At 44.8% G+C, this 20769-nt stretch overlaps 1 protein-coding gene across 12 annotated transcripts in view; it reads left to right on the top strand.

Moving 5' to 3' along the window:
- The window catches only part of INPP5A (inositol polyphosphate-5-phosphatase A), a 402494-nt gene that overhangs the window by 100980 nt on the left and 280745 nt on the right, over positions 1 to 20769 (top strand). The window lies entirely within an intron of this gene.

The following is a 20769-nucleotide window of genomic DNA, read 5'->3' as shown; positions in this document are numbered from 1 at the left end:
ACCCCTCCTGTATTCTACCAAAGAAAACCACTGTGAGTGCCAGGAGTTGACACCGACTCGACGGCACACTTTACCTTTAAGAAACAGAAAATTGAAGCCCGTTTTCATAGTAAGGTATTTTATTTGCACTACATTAAGAATATCAAGGTCATAGAACGTTAAGAGCTAGAAGAGACTCTGAGGTCTCCTAGTCCAGCTCCTTGCTCAGTTTAGGAAACTGCTTCAGCAACCCTGAAGAATGGTTGTCCAACCTCCATTTGAAAATCTCTAGAGGAGACTCCACCATTATACACAGCAGTCCATTCCACTGTCTTAATGTTAGAAAACTATTCTGAATGGACTGGCTTGGACAAGATGCTCACTGGCATATGCAATACAGGCAGGGTTGAGAGCACGCCTGTGGGAACATCAGCAGAGGAGATCTCAGTGTGCTCTCACTGCGTCCCGTTATTGTGTGAGCCAGTATCTGAACCATCCCTCTGAAATTATGCCTGCTCAACTTCGGCCCTTCTGCAGATGTTGGCCTACAACTCCCAGAATCCATGGCCACTGTGGCTGGAGATTATGGGAGTTGTAAATAACAGCTGGGAGGCCAAAGTTGAACAGGCTTGGTCTAAATGAACACATGATAACTGTTTAAACATCCCATCCTAACTGCATGAGCTGGCAGGTGTCTTGCCTGAACCATCCCAAAGTCTAACCTGCTTCCTTGTGATTTCAATCAATTGGTTCTAGTTCTGCCCTAAGGAGAATAGAGAACAAGTCTGCTCATCCTTCTATGGGACAGCTCTTCAGATATCAGAAGATAGTATATATCCCCCTATTCTCAGGCCAAATACGCCCAGCTCCATCAACCATTCATAGGTCTTGGTTTCTAGTAAGCTGCCTTATACTGAGTCAGACCATTGGTCTATCTAGCTCAGTATTGTCTACACAGACTGGCAGCAGCTTCTCCAAGGTTGCAAACAGGAATCTCTCTCAGTCCTAACTTGAAGATGCCAGGGAGGGAACTTGGAATGCTCTTCCCAGAGAGGCTCCATTCCCCAAGGGGAATATTTTACAGAGCTCATGCATGTAGTCTCCCATTCATATGCAACAAAGGTGAACCCTTCTTAGCAAAGGGGACAAGTCACCTATGAGAACGAGTGTTTCACGTGTTTCAAGCTCAAAATGAAAATGCCCTTAAAATAAAGGGACAGTTTTGAGCTTGAAACAAAACAACCCCGTTTCAAGCTCAAGTAGTTTTGAGTGCCATTTTGGAGGACTGTTTTTCCCTTTTTGATCAGTTTTCTGGCACTTGCTTCTGATCAGCTTGCAATCTCCTTGCTTCTTGGTTGGCTTGTTATAATCCAAATCAAATGTTATCATGGGCAACTGTACCGCCATTGCCTGGGGGGAGGGAGGACGGTGGGAACACAAGGAAAGAGTTTCAAATGTATTTAAGGGCCCAGGAGGCAGAGAGCCCTACAGCATGCCAGTACCTCTTGAAGAGGAAAGATACATAAGGAAAGAAAGGACAGATACTACAGCAGCACAGCAGCAGAGGAGAGCAGAGTGATGGTGTATGGCCCTGACTAGCCCAGTGGAGAGAGAAACAGAGAGTGCCTGTGGCTTATCTATCTCTTTCTTCTTTCTCTTTTTAATTTGAAGTGCCAACAATTGCTTTTCTCTTCTTTTGTTTTCTAATTTTTTCTTTTGTTTTCTAATTTGGCATCTGTGCATGCAAGATAGAGTCATGGGCAGTCCTAAGCCACTAGTGATGACTCACGTTCTTGTTCCCATTTCAAAATGTCTTGTTGTATCAGGTAGCTGTTAGGAGATGCTTTGCTATGTTGCTGACTGCTGCAGAGCTAGGGGGAAGCAGCCCTCATTGCTACCCTTGCTAACAAATGGCACAATAATGAAATAAAGAAGAATAAGCTGTCATCTTCTTTGTATATGTGACTGCAGTCAGTTGACTGGTAGCCGATCCTAGTATTGCCTTTGTGGATCCACCACCACTGAGTTCAGGCCCTACCTCTTTTTTCTCTCTCCCCCACCCTCAGTGTTGTCCTTTAAATGCCTTGGTTATGATTCCTCTCTTTGGCACTGGAGCGAGAAATATCTCCTGCAGTGTAAATAAATAAATTAACAATGGTCACACTCTCTTCCCAGTAGTAGGATTAGTTTTGCCCTTTCATTATGTGAGGAACAGGATTCAGCATCCTGTGCAAACACAAAACAATTTAAAACAGAAATGGTGGCGGGGGGGGGGGGGCTGACATCCAAACTAATGCTGCACTGACACATTTTCTGTTGCGCAGAGGAAGAGCAATCTTTAGCTGTACCTCCTAAAATGATGTCCCTGACAGTTGAGGGACATTGTGTTGGGAGACATAGGAAAGGGAGATTGATGAAAATCATCCCATTGGCATATCAGTACAGGATTAGCTTGGATGTCAGCCATTGAAGCTCTTGATCCGTGTGAAGAGCTTCAGGCAGGTCTGTGGGGAGAGAGGGTTAACTTACCCCTCCCCACAAACGATTGCCCAGCCTTTCCTGGGCAGCCAGATTGGCCACCCAGATGATTACCGGCTCCGTCTCAGAGCCGGGAGGTTTGTGGGCCTCCCACCAGCTCCATAATGCACCATGTGAGTGAGCGGGGCATTATGGGGAGCCTCCCGATGCCGGTCGGGAGGCTACTTGTGTGTCAAGGCCATGCGAAGCTGCACGGCAGCGACACATGATCAATTAGCTCAGGTTTGAGGCATGCTTGCTCCACAGACCTTGGCTAAGTGGCGGGCTACTTGACAGGGCGTGCTGCCACCAGGAGCCATGTGATTCCCAGCGGTTCACACGTGCAGTGGAAACCAGGTTGGGCTTTTCTAGCCCATTTTTCACTGTGCGTGTGAATAGCTTCAGTGTTTCTCAATTCTTCTCAAATGTGGTCTACTTTTTTAAACTAGGGGAAACCAGTTTTTGCTGTATTTTAAATTATTGCTGTTGGAGATATACCACATGTCAATAGAGAAGAAATGGAAAATGATTATAGTTTGTTTTGTGAAGTTAAAACCGAGATAAACCACAAACCACATTTTTTTCCGTCCCTTCTAAGGAATCTAATTTGCATGTATAGTTGTGTCAACATCATTTTCATCACTTCTCTTAACTGAAAGTTAAGCATTCCTCCTGTAAGTAATGCAAACACCCGTTTGAAAAAGAGGAAGAATTGTTAATGGTATTCTTTTGTATTTCTAGGAAGTATAATCTCAGATGTCCTTTGACTTGGATTTCTTTTCTTTCTTTTTTGTTGACCTATTGTGAAAAATTGCTGTTCACTTTTGCTATATACTGAATTTGGGGTTTTTAAAATTCCTCTTTTCACTTTTGTATTTTGCTTTATTGAATTGTTTGGCAGATTTAATATGCGCAAAGGAATAAAGTATTAGGATTTAAAAAAAAACACCAAACCAGACAGTGCTTAAAATCAGTTGGAAAACTAAGCAGTATTCAGCTTGATTTGTTGCAAAGGCACTCAAAACTAAATCTCACTATGTCTTGTTCCCAAGCAAGAGTGCAGATCGCAACCTATGCTAGAAGTGTGGGTTTGTGTGTGTGTGTGAGTGAGAGAGAGAGAGAGAGAGAGAGAGAGAGAGAGAGTATACTTTCATATAATATACTTCCATTTTTCAGATTTCAGTTTCTTGACTATAGTTGCAGTTCTGTTTGTGGACATAGAGTATTCAGGGCCAACTTGGTTGTGTTTCACCACTTGAGATTACAGCAGTGTGTCACTCTGACATTATCCCTTGCTGGCTCATTCCCTGCCTCACAGGCTCCTACACTGCCCCTCCTCCTGTGCCAGCATCATCTTCTGGTTGTGCTCTACTCGCTAGCTCACAACACTGTTTTTAGATTGAGCTGGCAGCTGCAGCATCCCACTGCTGCTCCTCACTGGTGCTTTGCTCAGCACCAGTGTGTTCTCCCATTCCTGCTATCTCTTCAGCACTGCATCAGTCAAGAGAGGCCAGTAGGATACTGTAGCTGCCACGTTGGTTTTGAAAACAGTGGTATGGGCTGGAGGGCAGAGTGTGCCGGGAAGCTGAGTCTGGTGCAGGGAGAATGGGGGCAGTGTTGGGGCCAATGAGGGAGGGAGTGGTATGGTGAGGGGGCAGAGCAATGTTGGCACTGGCTCTAGGCAAGTGGGTGGGCCAGAGTGTAGGTAGTGCTGGCTCTGGATGAGGGAGGCAGGGAGAGGGGCCTGGGGCCAGTACAGGGGGGAAAGACACAACAGTGGGGATGCTAGTGCAGTGGCTGCACACAATTACACCGCAGTGGGCAGGCGGGGGGGACGGACCTTGGTAGATTGCCTGAGCCTGCCTTATGGGGAAGCCACCCTAGTAATACTACTTGATACAGCTTTGTGTCTAGATAGAAACAAACACCACTGGAAATTCTTAAGCTGAGGCCTTATACATAAGCAGTGTGGAGCCATTTCTGCATGGTCATGATTCCAGTGTTGCATTCACGTTGGGGGAATACTTTCAAACCATTGGTCCACCTACCCCATTTTGTCTGCTCTAATTGCTATCAGCTCTCCAGCATCTTAGGCGGACCTGTTCTCTTAGATGGACAAAGATGCCATGGACTGATCCCAGAAACCTCTGTATGCAAAGCCAGTGCTCTCCCACTGAATTCTGGTCCCTTTTATGTTGGCTTCCTGTGCTCAGGAGTGTGGGGACAGTGGAGCAAGGGGGGACTAGCATCCCTCGGCCACCAGGATCTGGGGAGGCTGCCAAGCCTTCAGGGCACCCCTTTGCTCCAGAGCCTCCCGCAGCCAGCTGGTGAGTTCGCTGGCTGGGAGAATGAGGTGCCCCTGGATTAGTGTGTCCCCACCCCCCCGCCTCACTCTTCGCGAGGCTGGAGGGGGGGAAACCAGCCAGGTCCCTAGTGGCCACACCCCTTGCGTTCATGTTGGACATAGGGGACGTGGTCAGTGCTAAGATGGGGCTATTCATGTGGAGGTGAGAAAAGAGTTCCCAGTCAGCGATTCAACAAACTGCTGACTTTGGGAATTTCACAATGAGGATGAATAGCCCTGTCCCAGCACTGACCACACCCCCTGTATCAGACGTGGATGCACGGGGAATGGCTTGGGGTGTGGCTCGTGTGTGCAGAAAATAAGGGCGCTGCCGGTGGGGCCTTGTCCCCTAGCTGCCGGTCAGCTGCCTAAGGCCCTGTCTGTGCTATTGTCTCCTCCATGGGACATGGTGGTGCTGATGTAGGAAGTAATTGCGTCGCTCACCCATCCCCTGTGATTCTTGCTTAACTACATTAGTAGTGCAGCCAGGCACCTGACCATTCTGAAGAGACTCCTATGCCTACAAGTAAGCACATACATTGGAACTTTGAGCTCATGATGTGACTTTAGGACTTGTGGTGTCAACTTGAAATTCCTGAACGTGTTTGATTTGTTTCTGTGGCCAGCTGGCTGTGTGCAGCTGGTGAAAAACAAAGGGGAAGGGACCCAAATTATCAATGAAGGAGAAAGACGAGACAAATGTGCAAAAGAGAAAAATATCTCTCTCGGCCCAATGATGAGTTGTCCACTTCTGGGGCACAAAGAAAGTTTCTTTCAGTGGCATTGACACTCAGAAATTGTATGTATGTATTATATTTCTGTACTGCCTGATATAAACATCTCTAGGTGGTGTACGATTGAGATTACTCTGCAGGTTTGTAGCCTCTGGGGTCTGTCCTCATTCCTTCACTGTGTTCAGCTGTCAGTGAGTCTCTGTTAAATAAAAGATGCAAACAGCCTAATCCTTCTTGCAGCTGTGGCTTGGCAGCTACTGCTCATGGCATGATAGTCACGGGCAGGGCATGATAGACACTGGCATTGTAAGCAGCTCTTGTGTGCTCAGTGGCCATGTGGATTGGCTGCCTGCCCCAGCTGCTCACGTGGATGAGTAGCAGAGTGTTTTTCACCCTTTGCTTATGATAACTATTGAACAATTCATTGACTTCTCTGTCTAAACCTACTGCTGTGCCCAGTCCCCATTACTACTACTATGGATATTTGTATGCCGCTTTTCAACAAACGTTCCCAAAGCAGTTTACAGAGAGAGAGAGAGAAATCAGTAAATTAATAAAGATGGATCCCTGTCCCCAAAGGTAAAGTATGAATATAGGAGGGGTTTACCATTGCCTCCTCCCGTGCAATATGAGATGATGCCTTTCAGCATCTTCCTATATCACTGCTGCCCGATATAGTACCAGCAGGGATTCAGACCGGCAACCTCTGGCTTAATAATCAAGTCATTTCCCCGTTGCACCATTAGGTGGCTCACACAATCTAAAAAGAAACATAATATAGACACCAGCAGGAGCCACTAGACGGATGCTGAGCTGGAGTTGGATAGGTCCAGTTGCTCTCCCTCTGCTCAGTTAACAGAATCACTTTTAAAAGGTGCCTCTTTGCTCAGTTAGCAGTGAGTACCTGTGCCATGAGAGCTCTACCTATGCCCAACCCCATGCAATCTTTCCTTACCTTGTGGTAATGAGGACTGCAGCTTTCTTTCCTTCCTTCTTCTTCTGCTCTTACAAATCCTAACATGCTATATTTAATTAAAAAATAGTTATGTGCACTGTAAATGTTATATAATCACAAAGTTCAGGCCATCGAGGATTAATCTGAATTAAGTAATCTTTTGTAAACGGGGGTTGTGGTGGTTTGTAAGGATTACCCACTTCCCATAGTCTTCTAATGAAAAATGGAGACCTTTGTGCTTTACTTTCCCTGTTGTCTGCAAGTATGTGTTACATTTTTCTGCTCATATCTCAGGAAACCAAAAATTCTGGTGTCTTCAAGTCCTTAAAAATCATTCATTGAAAGAGCAGGTGTGCTTGATTCCCCTTTTTTCTGCCTGTACCAACTTTATTTTCCTTTTAAAACTTTGTGCCTGATGAAAACTATAATTCAACCTCTCTGTTCAAAGTTTTGGCTTTTTTTAAAGGTAAAGAGAGACAATTAGATTAGGTTATTAACACACAGGAAGAATTTTAATATTTAAAAAGGGCTTGAATAAACCATAGAGGAGGAGCGGCAGAACATATAGCAGATGGTATGATGTGACCTTTTTTGGTGTACATTAAACAAATGCAGCTCCTGCACGTAGTTTCTGACACATGAAATCTGTTAGGAAGCTAATCTACAGTGCATGCTTAATAAAAACAAGCTGTCAGTGCCTTTGTGAGATAATGTATGAAAATTAATACACTTTACTGGTCTTTTATAATAAACATTGGACTTGGTTTTTCCAAAGAAGTCCTTGGGTTTGAATCTTTTATAAAATTGTCTTTAAAAAAATTATCACCACCAAGCATCCTTTTATGGTTTCACTTTCCTTTCTACAGCATTGCTTCCCTTCTGCAACCTCTGCTTTTTATTTTCATTCATGAATCTTGTATTTCAGCTGTATTTCTTTTCTAGATAAATTCAATGCCACCTTAGAAACTGACTGCTTATTGTGGCATCAATTGCTAAAGGCCAAGGGTGGCAAACCTGAGGTTCTTTAATGTGCTCTCAGTTGTTCACACATTGGGTATTTGTGTCTGCACAGTAGCCTGGACCTTCCAAGCTTTCACCTCTGTTAGCTTTTTGGTGGTAGCTCCTCCCCCTTCCCCAACAGTTGGTCCCAATTTCTCCCAGCAGTTGGTCCCGCTTTCCCCAGTTCTTTGTCATTTATCGAAGAATCAACAGCTTGTTCTTAAGTGCCTTCCATTCTTATAAAAAAGCCCCTCTGCTTTCCATTTCTATAGTCTTTTATTCTCTCTAAATCTTTCTTTTGGTTGGTTAGTTACTATTATTCCTATCTGTCGCCATTTGCATGCTTGTTTTCCCTGCAGTTCCCTCCCCCCTTCTTTCCTCAGTTTTTCTCTCCTGCTTGGAAAAGAAAGATATATTAAATTTATTTTTAGATAGATAGATAGAGATATAAAGATTTTTTTCCCAGTTTTACAACCCTTGGTTGGTTCTGTGGGTCCCTGTTTCACTGCTAAAGTGATCTTCAAACATTGTGTTGTTTGCTGAGTCAAACTCCCTTCAAATGACAGCTGTTGTCTGTTGTGCCTGGACAAGTCACACCGTGTGGGCTCCTGTCAGCACTGCCTCAGTTTTACAAAATTGGCACGGAAAAATTGAGCTTTTAGACTTTGGTCTTTACTCTGGGAGAAGGCCTTATCCACCCCTACGGTACCAAGTAAACCCTTGACTTGGGCAGCTAAGTCCTCCGGATTAGCTATGAATCTGCTGGGTGATGCTCCACCTATTGTACCATAATCGGTGACGCTGATACCAATAACTTCCTCCTTGGTACTGAAACTGTCATTAACATTGGAGGTGCAGCCAATGCATGTAGATTCGACTAGATCATGGGATCTTGGGTCTCATGTGATTGTCCTGCACCCTTTGGTCCGGACACCAATAACCTCGATACCGATGACGCCTTACTCAGCCCCACCACTGAAATTTGTACCAGCTAGCATTTCTATCGCAGTGAAGCAGTGCACTGGTTAGTACTGAACTTCATAAAAAGAAGAAGAAGAAGCGGCTTGTGCCATCGGATCCGTTGGTCCCTTCTACCTCTAAGGCCGAGATGCCACATCTCCCTGCGGGACAGGGCCTATCAAAAATTCCACTGAAGAAGTGGCTGAAAACATCACATTCCACAGCTGCTCCACATCACCAGTCTCCATTGCAGGAGAATCTTTTCGACCCCGATGTCAAACCCGAAGAGCAACCAGACATATCTACAGTTGACTTATTGAATCTGTGCAGTCTTATGCAAAATTTGGGACTGAGAGGGACGACTGGTTTCTGTTACCAATTTATTCACCAGAGAGGAGGATTAAATATGGCAAGAGTGCTTCTTTTTCATGGTCTACTAGCCCACAAAAAGTTTTGTTTTGTATGCAGGATACAGAATTGTTGTGTATGTATGAGCAATTCATGCACTAGTATGCATCTTTCAAAGATACTTGTGTAAATAATTTCTGATCTTTCATAAACCCTCCCTCATTTCCTAGAGACAACTTACCACAGTAACTAGACAAACGGCTTTGTGCAAGCTTATCTGAAGTTCGAAAGAGAGGTTGACATTTTAGCATACACCTATGTTAAGTGGTATCTGCAGAGTTTGGTGTATGGCTAGAGGCTGCAGGCCTGGCTGTGCACATGATGAGAGCTGCCACATGCTGTTTCATTACATTTCTGTTAAGCTTTTATGAAATCTTGTTATGGTATGCCCTTGGGTGAATCTCTCTTGTTTTTAATTGGTTTGATGGTGTTTTTATTTGGAATATATTGTTGAATGGTACTCATGCTCTGCTTTGGCTACGTTTTATGGAAAGGTGTTCTTATATTTGGTTTATAAATGTGGTAAACAAGCTGGAACATCATCAGTTCCTCTAAGCATAAGGACTATCTTGATATCACAGTGGTCCAATTTTAGTTTTCATGCCATAAAAGGTTTCTTTTTAGATTCTAGGAAAGTTTCTATTTTAATACTTGGCTCAGTTTATAGTTACATAATTTACAGAGCAGTAAAGGAGCCTCTTCTAATGAAGATTTTTATGGAAAATAGTTTTGAAGGGTGGTGTGTGTGTGTGTGTGTTTTCTCCCAGATACCTAAAGCTAAAGTGAGAAGGCTGTTCATAGAGTCTCTAATCTGATGCAACCTATGCATGATTTGAGTTTAGCCAAATATGCTTGCCCCCACCCCTCGCTGTGTGTTTCTTTTTGCAAAAAGATGTATGTGAAAAATTTCTTCAGTTCAAGAGAAAAAGAGAAGCTGGAGAACAGGCTTACAGTTGAATTGACAGGCAAGGTGTAGAGTGGGAGGGAAGAAGAGTTTGAGTTTTATCACACTTGGGACTGCAGCCAAACCCTGTGGTGTGACATCATGGAAACTTGTGGTATCCTGTGTAAGTATAGTAGCAAAAACAAAAAACAAAAAAAACCCAAACACACACACACACACACACACACACACCCCAACCCAAACACATACTTTGCCCACAGAACCCTATTTTCTTGATATATTTAAACTTATACAATACCAGTCAGCGTGACTTAGCAAGCTTGGTAATGTGAGTGGTATGCTAATAAACTATTCCTAAAGAAATTCTTGTTAAAATAGTGAATGAGTTTGCTCCTGAGGATAATAAACTTAGATTAGAGGAGAATCTTAGGTACCTTTGCAAACTAATTTTCGCCTTTCCCCCTGTACTAGAGCGACTCACAGCAAGTTGTGGTTAAGTTAGCTGAAGATGCTTAGCCGCTTGGCCCAGTCCAGTGAGGGGCAATCTGTGTATAGGGACCATTTTCTACAGGAGGGAAGGTCTTCTACATTCAAGAACATGGCTTAAGTGCTGTTCTGTGCCCATCAAGAATTTCCATCCCTTTCTCATCCCTTCTGGGATGTGATTGTGTGAAAGAGAGAGCGAATTTAGGACAAGGTTCCCCCCCATATTCTGTCAATCTATTGTTTATCTCAGGAAAGGACAAAGTTCCATGTCCCCAGCAATTGTGTTTAATCTCTCCCCCCCCCCCCCCTTCACCCTTCCCCTCTGTTATCTGAAGCAGAAAAATGTCGAGGCTGGGTTTCTTTTCCCTATCCTGACATAAAGTGGTCATAAAAGAAAGTAATTATTTATTTTATTATTTATTTATTTATTCAAAAATTGCTCAGGGCAGTTTACACAGAGAAATAATAAATAAATAAGATGGATCCCTGTCCCCAAAGGGCTCACAATCTAAAAGAAACATAAGATAGACACCAGCAACAGTCACTGGAGGTACTGTGCTGGGGGTGGATAGGGCCAGTTACTCTCCCCCTGCTCAATAAAGAGAATCACCACGTTAAAAGGTGCCTCTTTGCCAAGTTAGCAAGGGTTAGATATTAATTAATTGCTTAGATATTAATTCTGGAAAACAAACAAGTACTGCAAGTCTCCGCCCATATTTGTGTGTACACACACACACACACACACACACACACAGAGCCCTCTTCTTTCACTTGGTATTAGAACAATGTTAATCTGAGCAGGATTTCTGCCAACGTTTGCCTCTTGGAATATGGACATTGGCTCAGTTGAACAATCTTATCTTTTTATTGGCATGAGTCTTGCTGGAGAAATAAGGCTCCTTTAGTCAATGTTGTTGCTGGGCATTTCCGGTTAGTGACTAATGATGAATATCGGTGCTACTTATGCCTCCTGATTTGTTGTAATATTCTTTCTGTGTTTTCATATGTCACAAATGAACCTTTTTGGGTGCCAAATGCTGTGAATCCTCAGTTCTTATGGAAGATGATTGTAAATAACCATATCCAGCTTTCATTTCAAAGGACAGTTGGTTTGAGACACTTGATTTAGATTTGAGTGCAAGCCAGGATTCTCTCAATGGTGGCTGATGCCTCCCAAAAGTGGGGACTGTCAAGCTACTTCCACCAATGAGGCCTGGTGGATCCAGGGTTGGGAGATGGGGCCCACAGATCATTTATGCCAAGGTTTCTTAACCTTGGCCTCCAGATGTTGGACCACAACTCCCAGAAGCCCCAGCCACAAAGGCCATGTCTGGGGATTCTGGGAATTGTAGTCCAACAACATCTGGGGGCCCAAGGTTAAGAAACCCTGATCTATGCCATTCCATGTGCTTACAGGTTCCTTGGCATAAAAGCCCCACAGATCAGCACAATCCAGACTACAATTGTTTTACAGTCTAAATATGCAATAATCTACATAGATGTTTCAAGCAGGTGAGCCAAGTCACCCGTATATACATTGTATATTGAAAGAATAAAGCCTGTAGAAGACTCTCTAGAGAATATTTTGTCCATTTTAGAGATGGGGAGTCTGTGTGTGTGAGAGAGAGAGGGAGGGAGGGAGGGAGGGAGGGAGAGTCCATACCCACAAACACTCTCCCCCTCCCCCTCCCCATCTTTTGAATACTAGATACTGGAGAGAAAACAATTAGGAAAATGCTGTTACCTTTATATCTGCTTTTTATCTTCCCAGTGGTTTCCATACCACAAACAGGATGTTGGAGACAAGTGGCTTATCCAAGACTGAATACAAGAATGGAGTCAGAGGCCTAAAGCCTCAAATCATTCTATGATGTTAGCCCTTGACGCTGCCCAGTCCCCAAGTCACATAAGAACAGCCCTGCTGGATCAAGCCCAAGGCCTATCTAGTCCAGCATCCTGTTTTACACAGTGGTTCACCAGATGCCTCTGAGAAGCTCACAGGCAAGAGGTGAAGACATGCCCTCTCTCCTGCTGTTGCTCCCCTGCAACTGGTATGTAGAGGCATCTTGCCTCTGAGGCTAGAGGTAGCCTATAGCCACCAGACTAATAGCCATAGATAGAGCTGTTCTCCATGAATTTGACTGAGCCCCTTTTAAAGTCATCCAAGCTAGTGCCCATCACCATATCCCATGGCAGAGAATTCCATAGATTAATTATGCACTATGTGGAAAAGTACTTCCTTTTGTAAGTCCTAAATTTCCCAGCCTTCAGTTCCATGGGATGACCCTGGTTCTAGTGTTGTGAGAGAGGGAGAAATTTTTGTCTCTGTCCACTCCCTCCACTCCATGCATGCATAACTGTATACACTTCTATCGTGTCTCTCCGTAGTCACCTCATTTCCAAATTTAAAAAGCCACAGATAGCCTTGCCTCATAAGGAAGGTGCTCCAGGCTTCTGATCATCTTGGTTCTCTTCTGCACCTTTTCCAGTTCTACAATGTACTTCTTAAGATACGGTGATCTTGGCAACTGGATATGGAATTGTGGCTGCTAATCCCCAGACTCCTCCAATCATGCAAGAAAACTTCAGCCATGGCATTTTGGCCACTTGTCAGGATTAAGGCTGAGCTTTAGCAAGAACTCACAGAATCCACAGAGCTAGAGCACAGTGGTGAGCCTTCTGGAAGTGCTGGCATTCAGAGCAGGGAGCTGGGATTTGCAAATGAAAAAGAACCAAGAGCTGGGACTTGCAAATGAAAGAGCCAGCCAGGAGAGGAAGCTACTCCAGGGCACTTTGTATGTTTTATGGATAAAGGCAAAATTTCTGAAACAAATTTAATGGCTCTTAGCTATTTTAACCTTAAAAAAATACAAAAGCAGGTGCACATTTTAATAGCAAACAGAATCTTTGCTAATGAAGTGTTTTAAAGTCTGGTGTTATTGCAATGAAAGTTGTTAAGTCAGAAGAATGCATGTGTCTGTGTCCCCACCCCACCCCCAGTGTGTGCATGTGTTAGGAAGCTGCAATTCGGGGTGTGCAATTTGGGTTTTTGGCGATTCGGTTCGAGAACAGAACCAAATCACCCCCATTCTGTTCTGTGCCCGAATATGGGCTACCCGAATCACCCCTGATTCAGTTCGGATTCGGATTAAATCCAAATCCAAATCAATTCGGGTTAAAAAACGGGTCCCAGGGGCAAAATAGTGGGGTGGGGTGGTAGTGCCCAATGGGTGGAGGCTACCACCCAAATTTCAGGGGGATTGGTCAAAGGGCTGATTTTTGGTGAATTTCTGAAGTTTACGCGTCTTTAAGGTTTTCCCCCATGAAGGGTATTGCTTCACGTTGGGGGGAAAAGGGGTGTCCTAGTGCAGGGTGGGGTTGGTGATCCTATGATAGCAAATGAGATTTTCAATGAGACACCATGAATCCACTCTAATTTGCTATCATAAAATCCACACTCAGAAAACCTCAGAAACAACAGAACCCTGTACCCCATGGGTTAGAAACCCATGGGGGTGGTTGGCATCCTATGTGTACTACAGCACCACTCGCTCTGGGCCACCCCAGCACCCCCTAAGTGCACTTATGGGGCTGATGAAAGCTCCACTATAACTTATTATGAGGAAAAACCTTAAAGACGCGAAAACTTCAACAATTAACCAAAAATCAGCCCTCTGCCCAAATCCTTTGAAAAAATTCAGGTAGCTTCCTTGCCCCAACCCGGCACTACCACCAACCCCACCCCACTCTAGGACACCCCTTTCCCCCCGATGTGAAGCGATACACCCTTCACGGGGAAAACCTTAAAGACGCGTAAACTTCAGAAATTCACCAAAAATCAGCCCTCTGCCTAATCAGTCTGCAATTGGGGTGGTAGCCTCCACCCATTAGTCACTACCACCCCACCCCACCCTTTTGGCACAGATCCCATGTTATGCCCCTATCTGCCCCAAAGACACTAAAACTTCAGAAATTCACCAAAAATCAGCTCTTTGCCCAATCCCTCTGCAATTGGGGTGGTAACCTCCACCCATTAGGCACTACCACCCCACCCCACTATTTTGCCCCTGGCACCCGAAATTCGAGCAGACGTCACATCCAACCTATTTGCATTGAAGTCAATGGGATGCAAAAAGGCGGGAAATTCAAATAGACGTCATAGCTCAAAACGGATGGGGGGAAAGAAGGCAAAAAAATGGAGGTCCGAATCACCTGAATTTTCGGGCCCGAAATTCGGGTGATTTGTCTCATGCCCGAAATTTCTCGGATCTTTTCGTGAATGATTCGGTTTGGCCCCGAATCACCCGAAATTCGCTGGTTTGGGCACAGATCGTTCTGTGCCCGAAACGTTTTGCACATCCCTAGCTGCAATGAATTGTAGCTTCCCCGTGGATGTGTGTGCAATGAAATAAACATATTTGCACTCTTCAGACATGGTACTTACATGCATACAAGAAGATGCATGGTAATGTTCCTTATTAAAATGTATTAAGGGTTGGAGTTTACCAAGTTCCCTGCTTTTAAATATAGAACATCTTCAATATGTGTACATTACCATGTGTGAAGAATGCATATGTGCATCCTAAACACTTTACAGAAATCTATATTATTATTTCTCCAAGACGGGCAATGCGTGGTGACGTGGTAGGAAGGAGGCGATTGGCTATTCTCCAAGACGGGCCATGCGTGGAGATGTGGTGGGAAGGAGGTGATTGGCTGAGTTTGCAAGCAGAAGCACCTGATTGGGCAGTGGGGATTCCATATGCAGAGTATGCAAGCAGAAGCACCTGATTGGACAGTGGGGATTCCATATACAGATAGGGAGAAGGAGCCTGTGAGAGCAGAAGCACCATGGTGATTGGGCAGTGGGGATTCCCTATGCAGATAAGGAGGAGGGGCCTGTGATGGTTAAGGTCAGTTGGAATGCAGCTGTTACTGGTCGCAAGATGTTCTGGATATAAAAGGATAGCAGGCAGGGGTCTGCAAAAAGACAGGTCGTGAGGGAGGAAAGAGCCCCTTCAGGAGAAGGAGGATGCCGTTGTGTAAATGAACAAAATCTGTTAACTCAGGGAGGGAGGGAGAAAAAACATGAAGGGATGGGGAAGAAAGAGTGGAGAAGAGCGAGTGGAGGAGAGAGAGAGAGAGAGAGAGAGAAAGAAGGGAGGGGGAAGAGAGACAGAAGGAAGGGCAAGCAGCTTGAGGGGAATGAGTGGCCATGGCGGCACTGGCAGAAAGGAAGGGTCCAGGCAACCACTGCTGCTGTTTGGGGCTACTGAGACCATTGTAAGAGGGAGGCAGGCAGGCAAAGGATGGGCCTGGGTCTTTCAGCGGCCTGAGGGGAACGAGCGGCCATGGTGGTGGCAGTAGCGAGGAACGGCCCAGTCAACCACTACTGCTGCTCCTGAAGGGAGGAGCAGGAGCGGGGCTCAGGTGAGGGTGGGGAGGTCTCTGGGGATAGAGGGCTGCAGTTTGGCCAATATGCATCAGCAATGCTGCAGCCACGGCCAAGAAGGGTGAGGAGGATGGAAGCAACGGGATGGAGGAGGAGCAGGAGTGCAGACCAGGTGAGGGTGGGAAGATCTCTGAGGTGAGGGGAGCAATCAAGTACTAACGCGCAGATGCTCTAGAGCGTGCAAGAGTTCCAGCATTGAAGTGAAGAGAAATAATGGCAGTGGTCAGGATGCAGAGGTGGAGGGCCGGCAGGCGAAGCCCCTCCAGCCAGAAGAGGTGGGTGGATGGCGGGCAAAGCCCCGCCGGCCAGGAAGAGGAGGCGGTGGCGGGGAGAAATGATGGCGGTGGTGAGGAAGTGGGCAGAGGGCGGGCAAAGCCCTACCAGCCGGGAGGAGATGGTGGGAGGCGGTGGTGGGATGGCCTGGCCCTGGCCCGCCCAATGGGGAGAGCTGCGGGGGGGAGCAAGCGAGCGGCGGGGGGGGAGAATGAGCGAGCGGCAGGGGGAGAGCGAGTGAGTAGCGGTGGGGGGAGAGCGAGCGAGAGAGCGAGTGGCGGGGGGAGAGAGAGAGCGGCGGGGGGAGAACGAGCTGCGGGGGATGTCAAAGGCTCAGTACACAACTGCACAGATGCTCTGTGCGGGGTCAGCTAGTTAAACCTTAAACTGCTCAAATCCTATCATTTTATTTGTTTAACCATTAACATGGTTGACTCCAAATAAAAACTCAAATCCTCTAATTAGGAAAAAACTATCCTGTATCCAAAGGCTAAAATAATACAATATAACCAATGTTTACATTAAAAGCATCTACTGTGCATGTTAAAAATGTGTGGAGCATGAGTTTCCATAAATGTCATACTGCTGCTGTTGCTGTGAAAATCATATGAGGTGTGTGTGTGTGCGCGCGCACGCGAAGAACTAGGGGGAAAGATAAATGTCCACAGAGGAAGAGTTCCAAAGAACTGGAGGTGTGTGTGTGTGTAAGCATGATGTAAGATCTGTTTGTGACATATATTCTAATCATTCCTAGGCCAGAGAGGAACATCTGAAACCATGCAGGCTGAAAAATGAGCCTGGTTCCTAAATTCTTGGGCTGGCTCTTAGAGCTAAAGAAAATTTGCCAAGGCCTGGTCATTAGTTATGTATTTTCTTTTCTTTCTTTCTTTTTTAAGCCCAGTTTTTCAATTTCCATTTTGCTTAATTAGATTCAAAACATATTCAAAACTGTAGCTCTTGCAAACGAAACCAATCTAACTGAAACTCTATTAATATTAGAGTTGGTGAAAGTAACTTGGTCTATGAGGATGCATTCAGACATGTTATTTACTGATCTGTATGCAAAAGGAAATTGGTATCCTGCCAACTAATAACTGCAATAAAAATTGTGCTATAAGGAAATATTTTCTCTATTTACTACAGATAAAATGTGCTTTATCTGATTGATTTTTTCCCCCAACAGTGGAAAAAGATGCTTTGCACTTTCTTGGTAGCATTAAGCTGTTTGTAGTATTGTTTGTAATGAGCAAGACACAGAAATAGGGAGCATTTCATGGCTTACAGGAGCTGGTTATCAAGAACACAGACAAGCAGACCATGGTTATGTGAAGAGGAAGAACAAATAGAAAATCATCTGAACAAAGTCAGTGGCATTGACTGTTGGCAGCAGCACATTGCTGAGAATCACTTTAACCCAGTGGTACGATTCCCTGCGCTCATGCACAAGGTACCTTCATTTGTCTTCCTTGTACCCTGAAAACAGAGGAAGTCATTCTGAAGAAAGTATCCCTTTAAAGCTGGATAGTACGCTTCCAGCTTTACTTTTACTTTACAGCACTGTCCACTGCCTAGGACTATTTAACTATTGTAGCATGGCATAAAAGCTGATCTTCCTTGGCTAGTGCCAGGGTAGCTTATGAACAGTTGGCTACAGGAGTCCTCCTGCCTACTGACTCTCTTGGCTTCCTGACAGGAGAGGAAGTGTTCCTATCACCTCTGCAACAGAACCATGTCTCCCTGTCATCTTGTTCTCCTCCTCAACTCTCAACTGTAGCTCATCCGCTGAACCAACTTGGAACATTCTCAGGCTGTTTGGCTGCAGCCTCTTCTGATGTAGCAGTGAACTTCCTTCTGAAGGAGGCATCATGGTGTGTGTGTGTGTGTGTGACAGTTTTTAAAGTGGGCACATGGGCTCTAGCACCCCGTCACCTGACAATTGTGTTATGATGGATCTTTTAGCTTGCACTTTTCCTTTGTGTAATAAATACTAGTGTCGATTTTATTTCTTAAGTTTCACTCACTACTGTTTTCAGGGTCTGCAGTGCATTATGCCATCAGCTGTTTAAACTATAAAATGACAGCGCTGGATTTGTTAGCATTACAAATGAAAGAGGTGAATATTTCTATCTGAAAGCTACAAACAGTTTGGCTGTTGCGTCCATAAGTTAATCAAGACTTACTATTGAGTAGGGCATGGGGTGATGATGCTAATTGTTGTTGCTCCAACCATGTAGCACACAGGGCACTTTACAATGAATGAGAGGACAGGTCCATGCCCCAAGGGTAAGGGGTACCATATTTTCAACTTGAAAAATGAGGACACTCTTCCCACTACTACTGCTTCTTTTAAAATTAGAAAGAACAGGTTTACCACTTGACGTGAATGGGGCAGGTGAGTTGGCAGCAGTGCACCTAGCCACTGGAGCAAGGAGGCCAGGTCTACCTTAATCAACTTGAGTGGGCCAGTAGAGAACTGCTGAAGCACTTGGCAGCCAGGTTCATTGTTTTGGACTAGGAAGCACAGCAACCTACCCACCCAGTGGACCTGGCTGCTGGAGTGAGAGAGACCAGGTCTACCCAGAGTCTCCTCCACCTGATGGCAGTAGCGGCCAGTTAGGGCAGCGCCGGTGGGGTGTGTGGTGGTGGTGGCGGCAGGAAGCACCTTTAAAGATTAATAAGCAGTTGCTTACCAGCGTTTGGGCAGCACCCGCAAGCTGTTACACTCTGCCTGTAATCCAGTGTGGGGCAGCAGCGCTCTGCTTTGCATCCAGCATGGCAGCAGCATGGCCCTGGTCTCTGCATATGCGCGGAGGCTTCACACATGCACATAGGCTAGGTCAACTCTGCTGCCCCACCATATGCTGGGTGGAGCAACACCGCAGGCACAGCGCAGACGTTGACTCCCAACACCACCACCTGGTGTTGCCCCACTGTCCACTACTGCCTGATGGGTAAATCTGCTCTCTCATGCTGGGCAAAGGTTTCCAGGTCTTTCGTTTTTGAATTGGTAGACCTGGCTGCTGGCTAAAAGAGAGCCAGGTCTGCCAGGTGGCTTGCACATTGGAGCAGGTAAATATTGGGCAGATTGCCTTTCCTCAAGGACATGCCTTTTTTTCAAGGCAATGAGGAAACGTCCAGGGAAATGAGGAAGTTTTATGGTAACCCTACCCAAGCGGTTTACAGTCTAAGAAATGACAAAAGGAAAACGTCAGAGGTGTGGAGAGAAATAGAGGAGGAAGAATATGTGATTAATGCAGTTCGACATACTTAGGCTTAGTATAATAGGATATGAACTTTAACCCATTTTTATAAACTGACTTAGTCAGATGTCTGGTAACTAAATTGTTTAGTTTTCAGAGCCATAGTGCCCATTTACTGATCTCTAAGAATTTCTTGCAACTCTCATCAAAATAGCAAATGCTTGCAAAAACTTTTGTGACCACCTAATGTTCTATTTTAAGTGTTTGTAGTTGACACACAAGATATCATGCCTTCACGTTTGTCTTCATGTTGTAGATTTCAGTTTACAGAATTCCTGGTAATTGCAGACATAGTTGAATAGGTGTCAGCTGTCTTATTTTGTGTAAGATTGCAGAAGGAGAGAAGATCTGGTAAAACCACTTCTAGAGAAGCCACAGTCTTGGCAAGGCTTATATGATTGGAAAAAGCAAAAGGAGGGACAGGAGAAGTAAGCCATTCATGGGAGTTTCTCACTACTGATAAAATGCTGACTCAGCAGGTATTGGTAGTATCTTTAAGAATTTATTTTTCTTTATATATGTCAGCACCACTATACTTACTTTAATTATCCTAATTTATGCTACTGTGGATTCAAGTTAGATGGGCTCCATGGATGTTGGTTTGGGGAGATTAACAATAGCCAAAGTGCTATTTCTGCCAGTTGAGGCACATTGAAGCAAAATGAGTTGTGTTTTGAAGATTGGAGTTTAAGGTGCTACCAGTGTAGGTGCAGATATTCAGTAGTACCACTTAGGATAGATGGAGGAGAGCCAGATCATGCATCCTTACATTTCAGGTCACATGTCAGATTATTCAAGCACCTGTGTTCCTGGCCCGTTGTTGGTTCTGCACACCAGCTGTTGGAAGCACTTAAATGGACCTATGTACGTAACATGCTTTCCAGAAGCCCAAATCCCTTTTGCTTGTAAAGCTGGTTTTGAGATCTGTGATTGTAGCATTGCTATAGGTACTATGAGGTATAAAAAAGTAGCTGCAACAAATGCAGTGCTTCCCCACCTCACTCTGATTTTAATCTTGAATATATCCAAGAATCAGTCTTTAAACCTTCTTTTCCCTCCCCCATTCAAATGGCACATGTATAGATAGCATGAGACCAATTTGATGGTTTAAATAATTGGTTTAGACCTTGGCAGCAATATTATTTAAAACTTGTTGCATTGCTTCTTCATTATACTAAATACATTGTGATGGAATATACAATGAATCATCATTTGAATATTCCACTCTATCTATCTATCTATCTATCTATCTATCTATCTATCTATCTATCTATCTATCATAATCTATAAAATGGCTTAGAACCTGTTGTTCTAGATGAGTTTACACTCCCTCAGAAAGAACAGGTTCATATCTTGGGAGTGCTCTTGGACCCAGGTCTCACCCTGGTGCCTCAGTTTGAGCCTGCAGCCAGAAGTGCTTTTTATCAGCTGTGATTGATTCAATAACTCTGCCTGTTCTTTGAGGACGATAAGCTGAAAACAGTGGTGCACCGCTGGT

This window comes from Hemicordylus capensis, chromosome 3 (genome assembly GCF_027244095.1).
Source record: "Hemicordylus capensis ecotype Gifberg chromosome 3, rHemCap1.1.pri, whole genome shotgun sequence".
Classification (NCBI taxonomy): domain Eukaryota; kingdom Metazoa; phylum Chordata; class Lepidosauria; order Squamata; family Cordylidae; genus Hemicordylus; species Hemicordylus capensis.
Note: the sequence above shows the minus strand (reverse complement) of the source record. Positions and strands in the feature narration are given on the sequence as shown.